The following is a 12,593-nucleotide window of genomic DNA, read 5'->3' on the forward strand; positions in this document are numbered from 1 at the left end:
GTGCAGTTGACGTAACTGCCAAAGCTGGGATAAAGCTTTCCTGGTACTGAAAGTTATTCTACTGAAATCTGGCCACAGTTTTAACAAACAAACAAACTTATTTTATCATATGAGCTAGTCAAGTAGAGAGAGGTCTTAGCACAGGCATCTCCAAACTCGGCCCTCCAGATGTTTTGGGACTACAACTCCCATCATCCCTAGCTAACAGGACCAGTGGTCAGGGATGATGGGAATTGTAGTCCCAAAACATCTGGAGGGCTGAGTTTGGGGATGCCTGTCTTAGCACAATAGTAGAGCTTTGTGGATAGAATAACTTAGGTTCACTCTTAGCATCTCTAGTTAAAGATCTCTACTTGAGATCAGGGAGAGAAACTGCAAGTCAATGTAGACTGACAATACCCAGCAAGAGGAGCCAATTTGCCTGTCTGAGTATAGAGCAAATTCATAAGTGGCAAATTCTCTAGCCATAATTTATTATTTAAAATTTATCTGTAAATGGACTATTGTGCTTTTTATCTTGTTATATATATTTTTAAAATACACAAAGGAATTGAGGGTGAGTGGGTGGGTGTTCTATCAGATGTAGCTTTAAAAACGTCATTGTAAAGCAAGACTAAGAAATGTGTGCATCTAATGGCATGCTAACCTTACAGAAAAAAACCATCTAAATGCAAATTACCTTACAATTGTTGTACTACAGTATTATAAAATGCTAAAAAAAAACCCCACCAAAGATGACAATGTGGGATTTTAAAACGCTTCTTTGAAAGATATGTGAAGATGTGATCATATACAATGTGAGTAGCATTTAGAACAGTTCTACATCACAATCCATTGCAGAGTCAAGGCACACCTAATAAACTCACTTATCGGTGTCTAACTTTGCACAGGATTGGGCTGTTAAAATTACATTTTACAAAGGATTTCGAAAGGCTTTTAATTCTACTGCTTCTAGACGTAAACAAGAGCTATAAATCTAATACAAACCTTTGTTTAGCTTACAAGCAAGATATATGCAGAGTCAAATACAACTTTTTGCTTTATTATGTGAAGTTATCACATGAAGCTGATTATGCTGGGGTAGGAAGAAGAAGAAGAAGAGAAGAAGAAGAAGAGTTTGGATTTGATATCCCGCCTTTCACTCCCCTTCAGGAGTCTCAAAGCGGCTAACATTCTCCTTTCCCTTCCTCCCCCACAACAAACACTCTGTGAGGTGAGTGGGGCTGAGAGACTTCAGAGAAGTGTGACTGGCCCAAGGTCACCCAGCAGCTGCATGTGGAGGAGCGGAGACACGAACCCGGTTTCCCAGATTACGTGACTACCGCTCTTAACCACTACACCACACTGGCTCAATCTGAATAGTGGATTGTATCCCTCCCTCCCCCCCCCCCAGCCAATATGGGCCATTTTGACAGATGAGCAGGGCTACCCATCACCTTGGGTAGCATATGTCAAATTGCAATCTTTTGCACTAATGTTCACCACTTTATGCTTGTTTATGTTGAATTGCATTTGCCACTTTACTGCCCATTCACTCAGTTCAGAGAGGTCCTTTTTTGTTTTAAAGACCCTGAACAACTTCATCTCATCAGCAAACATGGCTCCTTCACTGCTCACTAAGTCTAGAGTACCTGAAGAAGTGTGTATGAAAGCTCATACCTAGAAAGCTTATACTTAGTTGGTCTTTAAGGTGCTACTGGAACATCTTTCATTTTTTTTTAATCTTTCATCATTGTTATTAAGTCTAGACAGTTTATGAACTAGTTAAAAACCACAGGTAGGTCCCAATACTGATTCTTGGTTCTACTTTCTACATCTCTCCATCTGGAAAACAGTCCACTTATTCCTACTCTCTGCTTCCTGTTACTTAGCCAGTTCCTGATCCACACAAGGACCTCACCTCTTCTTTCATGCCTGCTATGCTTACTCAGGAATCTTTGGAGAGGTATGTTGTCAAAAGCTTTTTGAAAATGCACTGTTGTCAATCAGATCATTTCTATGCTTGTTGACACTCTCAAACAATTCTAATAGGTTAGTGAGACAGGACTTACAGTACTCTTGCAGAAGTCATGATGGTCCCACTTCAGGAAGAATTGTTCTACCTGCTTCTGTATGCAGGAATAACTTTCTGACAGCTGTTCAGCCGTGGAACAGATGATCTCAGAAGGTGGTGGACTCCTTCATTGGTGGTTTTAAAGCAGAAGTTGGATGCCCATCTGCCAGGGATTCTTTAGCTGTGATTCTTGCATTACAGAGGGTTAACCTGGATGACCTTCAGGCTCACTTCCAAATCTACAATTCTATAGTTATTCTGTTTTAACAATATTTCCCCACAGCTTTCCAGTCCCAATTCTCAGGGAATTCTACCTTCCACATCTCTCCATTGAGAGAACAGTCCGTATAGTCCTGCTTTCTGATATTTAACCAGTTACTGAGGTTCACCAGTTAACCAGGACCTCGCGCCTCTTATTTCATGACTGCTAAGCATATCAAATCTAAAACCGCAGTATCTTGCAGAAGGAATCTAATTTCTGCTACTGCATTTGGCTCCCAAGTGCTCCCACTGTGCTGTTACCCCAGACAGCTGAATTGCATTTGCTCTTCCTGCTTAAAAAAATCACTGCAATATGTGTAAAACACAACTATGCCCCCTGATTACATATCAAAACAGTATCATTTGCCATTCTGGATTTTTATTTTCACCCAGTGATCATAATCTATCCTGGTTGTGCCATGTTTTATTCAGATCCGTATGGAAAACAACAATCAGAATAATTTTAGTATTTGAAAGACCTTCATGAATGTTAGTGACATCATGCTTGATCTTTCTAATGAAACCACCACTTAGCTGTCTCATGAAAGAATTTTATTCCAAACAAGAAACTGTTACTGCTGAAGGGAGGATTCTTCCAAACCAGAAACTAACAATAGAAGCCAGCAAGTGGTCCCAGATTGTGTCTTAGCTTTTGTGCCAGGTAATTAAAGCTCTTTAAGGAGTCTTTTCCAGCTGAGAACTGTAGAGAACTAGATATCCTTCTGATTCATTAAATTAAGAAAGGGCCTTCAAATAATGGCCTTTAAAATGTCAGAAGGCAACTTAGCATAACACTCGACTGGCACAACATCATGCACTGAAGTTTTTCTCTGAAGTAGTTTGATGGAATACATATTTCTTTTGTTCCCTGCAGTCACAACAACAGCACATTGTGTACCATGCAGTTACAATTCTTGGAAAAGAGAAATATGAGTGTGCCTAAATCACTCTGCCATTGTGCAGTGGTTGAATACCTGTTTTGCAAACAGAAATCCCAGGTTTATTAAGTGTTGAGCATCACCAATAATTAGAATATTGTGCAGCATGACTGGGAGGAACACATCCCTGACACCCTACAAAGCTTCTTCCAAAAGCAGTAAGTAGGCGATTATGAGCTATGCAGACCTATGATCTAACTCAGTATAAGATCGCTTCACATGGCTTATCTTACAGCACTGTTGTAAGGATTTCTGCAATAAAGTATGTGAAGCATCTTGAGGATGTTATTATTACTTACAATTTCTATCCCAACAGACCTCAGGATAGCAAGCACACCATAAAGTTAAAACAAAATCATAGAATTGTAGAGTTGGAATGGGTCTACGAGGGTCATCTAGTCCAACCCCCTGCAATGCAGAAATCTTTTTGCCCAACATGGCGCTTGAAAAGCATGACCCTGAGCTTAAGAATCTCATGCTCATCCCACTGAGCTAAAAACATATTAAAAATAATTTTTAAAACCCCATCTAAAAGCGTTTCAAAATATTTAGAACATTTGAAAACTTTTGAAAGCAGCCACATAGCCTCACAGTTGGTAATTCCAATGTTGCCAGTTATCTTTCGGCCATCAAATACCTGAGTAAGCAGGAATGTTTTGAAATTTCTCCTGAAAGGCAATAATGAGAGAGACAAGACGCAAACTCCATGCCCATCATGGAGGGCATTCCACAGGTGGGGAACTGCCACAGAGAGGACCCTGTCTCAATAATTACAGGTAGTTTTATCAGATAGAATTATAACCTAATGTTCTGCCTCCACTGCTGGACACAGTTGGCATCTGAATCCCAGTTTCTGGGAATCGCAGTGGCCACACTGCTGTTATGCTCAGGTTATGTTTACAGGCTTCCCATGGGCATCTGTTTGGCCACTGTGAGGACAGGATGCTGGAGCAGAGGGGCCATTGGCCTGGTCCACCTGGTGGTTCTTCTTATGTTCTTAATATAGCAACTTCCTGCCACCTCCAGTGTTTTCAGAAGCAGAGAGAGAGAGCCAGACAGAAGGTGAAGAGCTTAGAAAGGAGTTACCCAGCTACGAGATAGTGACAAGGGAACCAGAAGGGAGAGGACAGCTAGGAGAGATGTCAATTGAGAGTGTGGGGGACCCCCTTCCTCACCATGGACTCGGAAGTCTGAACATATCAGAGAACAAAGGAGGCAGGCATAGGGAGGGAGGAACTTCCCATTAGCGCCCATCTTGCTGCAGAACAAAGTCAGAAGGAGGGTTTAGAGTAGGCAACTGCCCTCCTTGCGGAGAGCTGTGTATTTGTGCTTGCAACATGAAGCTGTAATAAAAAGGACTGTAAATCTATCAACTGCTTGTTAATTCTTATCTGTGAAGTTACTGAAGTGAAGGGAGGACTCTCCGAGCTTGGCAGCAACTTGCATTACACCAGTGGAATACCTTCAACGATTGTCGATCCTGATTGGCAGCAGTTCTGTAGCATCCCAGGCAGACGTTCCTTCACATCACCAGTCACCTATTTCTCTTAACTCAGGGATGGGGAAGCTGTGGCCCTGCAGATGTTGAGAGTCCAACATCTGGAAAGCCGCAGGTTCTCTATCCCTGATTGAACTAGAGACCGAACTTGGGTCATACCACAAGGAAAGCGTAGGCTTTACCACTGAGCTGCTGTCAAAAAACAATCCTACCCTGCTCTTATAGTTCGAACTTTAAAAATATAAGCCTCCCAAGATCTAACACAAGCAGCTCAGTTTCCTTATATAGATGGGTCTGGTTTGGAAACTGCCCTTTAGAAACTTGAACTAATGATCAGCTGTGAACTTAGCAATGTCCCAATTGTTCCACCTCCCACATTTACAGATCAGCATTGCTAGAGAATTGGATGGCTCAGTCCCAACTAGGACACCTGCCCTTTAGAACATCATAAATTACACAATTAGATCAGGGTGGGGTGGGAGGGAAGCAGAGAGGAAGAAACTAATTGGTAGCGTTTGCGGGATTTGTTGTAGCACACATCAAAGATGTACAATTGTTCGTTAAAATTGCTTCCATCTGCTCATTCTGGCTCTAAATATAAATTTGGTATTTCAACAAAATAATGCGATAATATGCTTTTCTTTTCAGTGGTGGGGGAGAGTGGATGGAATAACTGCACAGAAGCAAATACTGTGATTCTTGCAGCCCTATCAGTACCTAAGCAAAAGCCCATTTGAATCAATGGAACTTTCCCCGTTTCAAGATCTATAGGTAGAAATGGGGGGGGGGGGAGTGCTTAAGATAATAGGCTGTGTAGACATTGCTGCCTGGTAGAATTTTCTCAATTTGGATCAAAGCTTGTTCAGGAGGAAACACATCAAAATGAGATATTTCCAGAGGTGCAGCCGGGGTGGGGGGTGCTGCTGGGGTGATTGCCCCAGGCACATTTGAAGGGGTGTGTGTTCATGCTGCCCTCCCCGAACCAGCCCTGTGCTGCTTTGCAAGGCTGGGATCTGATCAGAAAAAGTTGCACAAATGGTGTTTTGTGATGCTAAGTTATTACAAGCAAGAAATCCTAAAACGCAGCTATCATGGAAGGGCGCTGCTCTTATGAATATTGCAGTGATTCCTGGTGTGTGGTGGTCGATTATAACCACTGATCATTTTCCCCTTTGGGGAACTTCCATGCTTTGAATACGTTCCTGCAGAGATTTTGCATAATAGCCATGGCAAATTAAAGCCATCCACTTTCAAATTCAGCTCACTCACAGATCGTGGTCTCTCACACTTTCATGGGCAGGAAAATACATCTGAGCCAATGAAATACCCATCCCCAGAGGATTTCGTTTTTCCAGGACGCCATCTCTGAATAAAACACTTCATTAGCAAATGTGCTCTGTTCCACTGCCATCATCTGATCAGGGATTTTGAGCAAATGTCACAGCTGAAAGCAGAATCAACTACTGATGAAGAGGTAGCAGATGGGCCCAAGGCCCTTATTGGGTGGGAAGTAAACAAACAAACAAATAAATAAATAAATAAATATGTAGGCCCTGAGACTTATGCTGTTACTGAAAAATATAAGTGAATAAAAGATACTTGTGTGTGTATGTGTAAGGTAAAGGGACCCCTGACAATTAGGTCCAGTCGTGGCCAACTCTGGGGTTGCGGCGCTCATCTCACTTTATTGGCCGAGGGAGCCGGCGTACAGCTTCTGGGTCATGTGGCCAGCATGACTAAGCTGCTTCTGGCAAACCAGAGCAGCGCACGGAAATGCCGTTTACCTTCCCGCCGGAGTGGTACCTATTTATCTACTTGCATTTTGACGTGCTTTCGAACTGCTAGGTTGGCAGGAGCAGGGACCGAGCAACGGGAGCTCACCTCATCGCGGGGATTCGAACCGACGACCTTCTGATCGGCAAGTCCTAGGCTCTGTGGTTTAACCCACAGCACCACCTGCATCTCTTGTTTGTGTGTGTGGGAATAAATAAATACTTTACATCTGCAAGGAGGAACATTTTCTCCCGGAAGAAGATCCCAGCACTAGTTCATGACAAGACTGTACCGTATTCTGAAATGAGCACATTGCTGAAATCAACTCATTGTGCCATTCATCAGCTAAACTCCACAAATTTCCACTTTTCTGCCACAAATGTTCATTTCCCACAGACACTTTTTTGGAACATGTCCAGCTGGCTTTAGAGTTAAAATATGAATTTTAGCACATTTTTTAAAGGAAGGAGATCCCTCACCCCAGCCTCATTATCATATCAAAGGCCTCTGCAGAATATGGAACAGCAGAAGTCCTAATGGGAAGAAGACTAGAGGCTTCAGAGCATTTTCTTCTTCGTGAAGTAGGCCTTCTGAATGGGATACATGAAGTTCAGTATTATGGAGGGCGGCGGGCTGAAAAGCTTTTATAGCTCCGCAGGCTCATCTGTTAAATTACGCAGCAGAAAACCCCGTCAGCTTTAAAGATGAAGGGGGATAGAGTGAAAGATATATGAATTGAATAAAAAGTTAAAATGTGTGTGTATTTGGAAAGGGTGAGGAAATACATGCAGTAAAGTTTTCTACTTTTGGGATGCTGGCCAGCACATCCCAATAAAATAGCTTTAACAAGGACGCAAAGGCAGCCCCACTTCTGACTTTCAGGTGCCTCCCTCAAGTCACTGAGGAATGTTTATATTGCTTTTAATGATGGGCTTTTGCTTTGTGTTGTTGTTGTTGTACACCACCCACCTTGATATGGCAGTAAAGGAATACTTTAATAAACAGATACAACCAACTACAGCTTTTTATGGCTTTGCCATCCTCCTTCTGTGACACACCCAAGCCATACCATCTTAGAGATCGACATTAAAGAGCCATCCGGCTGTGAATGTGGCCTCTGGCTTCTAGCAAATGCTGGCAGGCACCTACCTTGTCCTTTAGTAGGGCAGCCACTTAGAAAGAAGAAAGTCATCTCTTAAAAAGAGGACAGAGATCTGCATAACACTTGCCATACAAATGCCATAAAATTTGCACATGCTGTTTTATATGCTATTTTATATGCAAATCTAGGCATAATAACAGTAAACAGAACTATAATTCATCTCCCTGCAGTGGGGAACCTGTCTGCTGTCCAGGCGGGCCACTGTTAATGGCCAATTTAAAGACCACTGTTATGTTTCTCTATCTTTAAGCTGGACTTGGACCAGACAGCCCTTCGAATAGAGGACTGCCCTCCGACAACGCTCCAAATAGAGGATTGTCTGCTGTAAAGTAGGACACATGGCCACTTTGTCATTCAGGAATTGCTGGAAACTACAAGAGGAGAGAGTACTCTTGTGCTTGAATCCTGCTTGCTGGTTTCCCACAGGTATCTGCTTGGGCATTGGGAGAACAAGTTCCTGGACTAGATGGGCCATTGGCAAGATTCAGCAGACTCTTCTTAGAAATTGACTCCCCTGCCGGAGAAAGGATAGCTTGGAGCAGTTGAATAACAAACAACAACAACAACTATTATTACTACTACTACTTATTATTTATACCCCACCCATCTGGCCGGGCCTCCCCAGCCACTCTGGGTGGCTTCCAACAAAATATTAAAATACAGTAATGCATCAGATGTTAAAAGCTTCCCTAAACAGGGCTGCCTTCAGATGTCTTCTAAAAGTCTGGTAGTTGTTGTTCTCTTTGACATCTGGTGGGAGGGCGTTCCACAGGGTGGGTGCCACTACCAAGAAAGCCCTCTGCCTGGTTCCCTGTAACTTGGCTTCTCGCACTGAGGGAACCGCCAGAAGGCCCTTGGCACTGGGTCTCAGTGTCCGGGTAGAATGATGGGGGTGGAGATGCTCCTTCAGACATACTGGACCAAGGCCATTTAGGGCTTTAAAGGTCAGCACCAACACTTTGAATTGTGCTCGGAAACGTACTGGGAGCCAATGTAGGTCTTTCAAGACCAGTGTTATGTGGTCTCGGTGGCCGCTCCCAGTCACCAGTCTAGCTGCCACATTCTGGAGATTCTTGAAGTTGCAGGACAATCTCCCCTGTCTGAGAGGTCATGGTTAGAGCTGTTGTAGGTGCAGATCTGGCGGTTGTCAGTCAGGTCATGTTGCGCCTTCACAGCTCCCCCTTCTCAAGCACTTTTCTGATCCCCGATTCCTCCTCTCACCACAGACAGACAGAAAGACGGCTGTGCTTTCTGAAGTCTGCTGTACAAATGCTGCTACAACCATGGACCTGAGTGAGTCAGGGATGTATGGCATTTTAAAAGCACCCATGCATACATCAGGACTGACTTACCACATTTCAGAGAAAGTGAAGTAATGCATATTGCATATTCCCTGAAAGACTATTCATTCCATAATCTAAACATTAGCTGATCACACTGCTAGAATGGAGCAAAGCCTAGATCTAAAAACAAATAATAAAACCTCAGTGCACTCATTGTGGTCCCGACGTCACTACTGGATAAAAGCACAGGTTTAATAAAAGGAGCATATATGTCATTACTATACTTTTTATGCAAGATAATGCCACATCACCTCTAAGCATTCACTTAAACTACAAAGCTTATTCCAGATCACTTTGCAGTTGTTCACACCAAGATGACTTCATTCTAGGACAGGGAAATGACAATGCCAGGGGGGTAGGGCCCCCCCACATCTTTATAGTTATCCTTTTTTGTATGCTCTCTATTGAAATTCATGGGCTTTAGCTTCAGCTAAGCAAAAATTACATCTGAAGTGATTGCTTAGCAGTTCTTCTAGGAGTTTAGTCTCAAGATTGGAATTATGCAGATCTTTACCATCAGATTACAGAAGTAGATATTTTTACAGAAACCACTGACATGTTTTTTTAGCTCTGTTCTCAGCAGATGGCAGGGAAACTGGTGCAGTGTCTCATGGTTGTAGATTGCTTAAGTATTAATGTGCCAGATATTACCGTGGACTGAATTTTATGAATCGGTTTGACTGTAGCACTCAGTCTCAGGGCCCCTCCTTGTTTTTCTTTCACAAAAAGAGGTATGTTTGCATTTAGTAACTTTAGACTCTGGATACCTTTTTTTTTAAAAAAAAAAATCAGATTGTGGATTATTTCAATTACTTCCCAAGGTGGTAAGCCAGACCTGCTGTGCTTATGCTTCGTCCTGTTCAAACTGCAGTTTACTTCCTGGCTCCCAAAATGAAAATATCACAGTTGCAGCCACACACACACACACACACACGGCTTTCATTTCCTTTGATGGTTGGAAATGGCAGCACAGTGGGTTGGGCCCTCTGATGCTTCCCCAAGGAAGCCACTTTCTGGAAGGCCAAGTCCCTGTCGGTCGGGTGTTGCAGCCAGTTCTACAACCCCAACCTCTCAGCAGCTTTTCACAGCAGGGAGCACTGCCATATTTCAGTAAGAGAGGTGTTTGGTTTCTTGACGCAGCCTCGTTTGGCTTTGTACAGCTGAGTGATATCTCAGTTCTGCTGAATATCAATGAGAAGCGATGCATGTGGGAAATCATGGTGTTTGTAACAGAAATGAAAATGTTCGCATTCTGTTTACCTTCTGCTCAAAGTCTGGAGGTCCTGGTAGAATATTCACCATGTGGCCTCCCCTGAATACATTTGCTGTGGGTGCTTTCATGCACAACCAGTCTTACGGGATTTTGAAACAAGCAAGAACGTAATTGTTAAACACAAGAACAGCACATGGGGAGCACGATGACAAAGCAGCAAGCAGCAGTGTGCAGTCAGAAGGTGACAGTCAGGCCACCGCAAACACCTGCCAGGAAGAGGGTCACCTTTGCCAAGTGTCCCAGAACCAACAGGAAGGGGGCATGGATCTAGGGACCTAGTTATATAACCATCTGGTGCTTGAGTGAGAAGTGTTGAAAAGGTTGCAAGCAGTGAAATTCCAGTCTGTGTGAGACGTGCTCATGTCTATCTGCGGCTACGCTTAGGATTTTGCTTTTGTTGCATTGGAAAGTAAGCAGTGGCAGCTGATCCACTGGGACAAATAGGGCCAGCCCCTCCCAGCCTGTCTTTTTACTTACATACAAGAAGTCCGGGGTGTGTGGGTGGGGGTGGCACTGCCTGTTGGCTTCCTACTCTTTAGTCTCAGGGCTTATCCACACCTACCCTTGCTCTATGCTTTCCAGGCACAAGTCTGGACTTTCCAGGTCTGTGTCTGAGCAGGCTTATTTTTCCTGTCCCAGGCTTCCCATCCCCTTCCTGTCCTAGGACTTTCCCCAGGAAAACCTGCATTTTACCAGTGAATCAGAGCAAATGGCACTCTGCACAAAACCTGATTGCCATTTGCTCCAATTCAGCAGAAAACACCACTCAGTCACTGGCCTGGAAAGCCCTGACCTGTCCCTAGCAATGTGGAGCGGAGGTTAAGTGTGGATGAGCCCTCCGCGTTGTACTTGTAGAACTCAATGGGAAGAAGAGGAGTTTGGATTTGATATTCTGCTTTATCTCCACTACCCGAAGGAGTCTCAAAGCGGCTAACATTCTCCTTTCCCTTCCTCCCCAACAACAAACACTCTGTGAGGTGAGTGAGAAGTGTGACTAACCCAAGGTCACCCAGCAGCTGCATGTGGAGGAGCGGGGTCGCGAACCCGGTTCACCAGATTATGAGACTACCGCTCTTAACCACTGCACCACAGTGGAGAATACACCACAGAGGAGAATGAGGGCATAGGTTGGCTCTTCCTGTCCCTGGCTCCATCTCCATCTGCTGTGGACTTTTCTGCTTTCCACCCTACTGGTTCCAAGGCCCTACAGTCACCATTGAAAATTAAGTGTTCTGTGAACAGCAGTGTTTACTGACACATGGATATACACAGAAAGCTGAATCCTTGAACCCTCACTAAAGCTTACACATCATTGGTATCTCCCTTCTGTGAAGTTATCTTGGGTGGGTATCAGTCTCAGCCCACACAGCTGAAACGGTGACAGGGAAACATGAATGTTTATTCATATGTAGTGGTCTTGTAAATTGTGCAAAGATTTTGGACTAGGGTGTACTCTGAGCTGGCGCAAATTCTTAGGACACCGTGATGTTGCCATCAATGGCGCTTTTGAGAATATGTGCAATGGGAGGTATTCCTGGATGGCATGGATAAACTACAATCTGAATTTAGAATTCAGTTTTGGAACTGAATCAGCTTTGTTCACCCTGATGGGTGACCTTTATTGTGAGAGACACAGGAGAAGTGTAACCTGCTACTTCTGCTTGATTGCTGTGGCTTTTGATACCATGGTATCATCCTAGACTGGCTCCATGGGATGAGTACTAGAGGCAATGTATTAGGCTGGTTCCATTCTTACCTGCAGGGCCATGTTCAGAGAGTAACACAAGATGAGTGCTCCTCAGCCCCTTGGCATTTGTGCTACAGGGGTCCACTGGATACTGTCCTCTCCCTAGTGCTATTTAACATGTATATGGAATGATGGTGTTTCCTGAAGCCACCATCGCGCACAAAGATGATTGACAAATATGAGACAATGGGCAGAAAGCTACAATCCTTTAATTGCAGTAGCTACTCATGATTCTGTCTCACAGCAAGAAAGAGATAGTTTGATGGGTTTGATCCATATCTCCAGGCATTGCCAGTTGCCTTTTCTTGCATCTTATTTCTATCCAGCATCTTTTTTATCTGAAATAATCCTTAATCTTTTGTTGTTGTTAGGAAAGTATTTTCAGTTCATAACAAGTAGCAAATTTCGTCAACATGTTGTTTACTTATTATTACAGGGTATAAGATATGAAAGAACGCAAAACCCAAATTTGGACTTTCCTACTGCTGGTGGGGCTGCTGAGGCTGTCAGAACAAGTTTCCCTTGTCTCTAACACCAGCCAATTC

The sequence above is a fragment of the Podarcis liolepis genome, assembly GCF_965112155.1.
Source record: "Podarcis liolepis genome assembly, chromosome: 4".
NCBI lineage: Eukaryota > Metazoa > Chordata > Lepidosauria > Squamata > Lacertidae > Podarcis > Podarcis liolepis.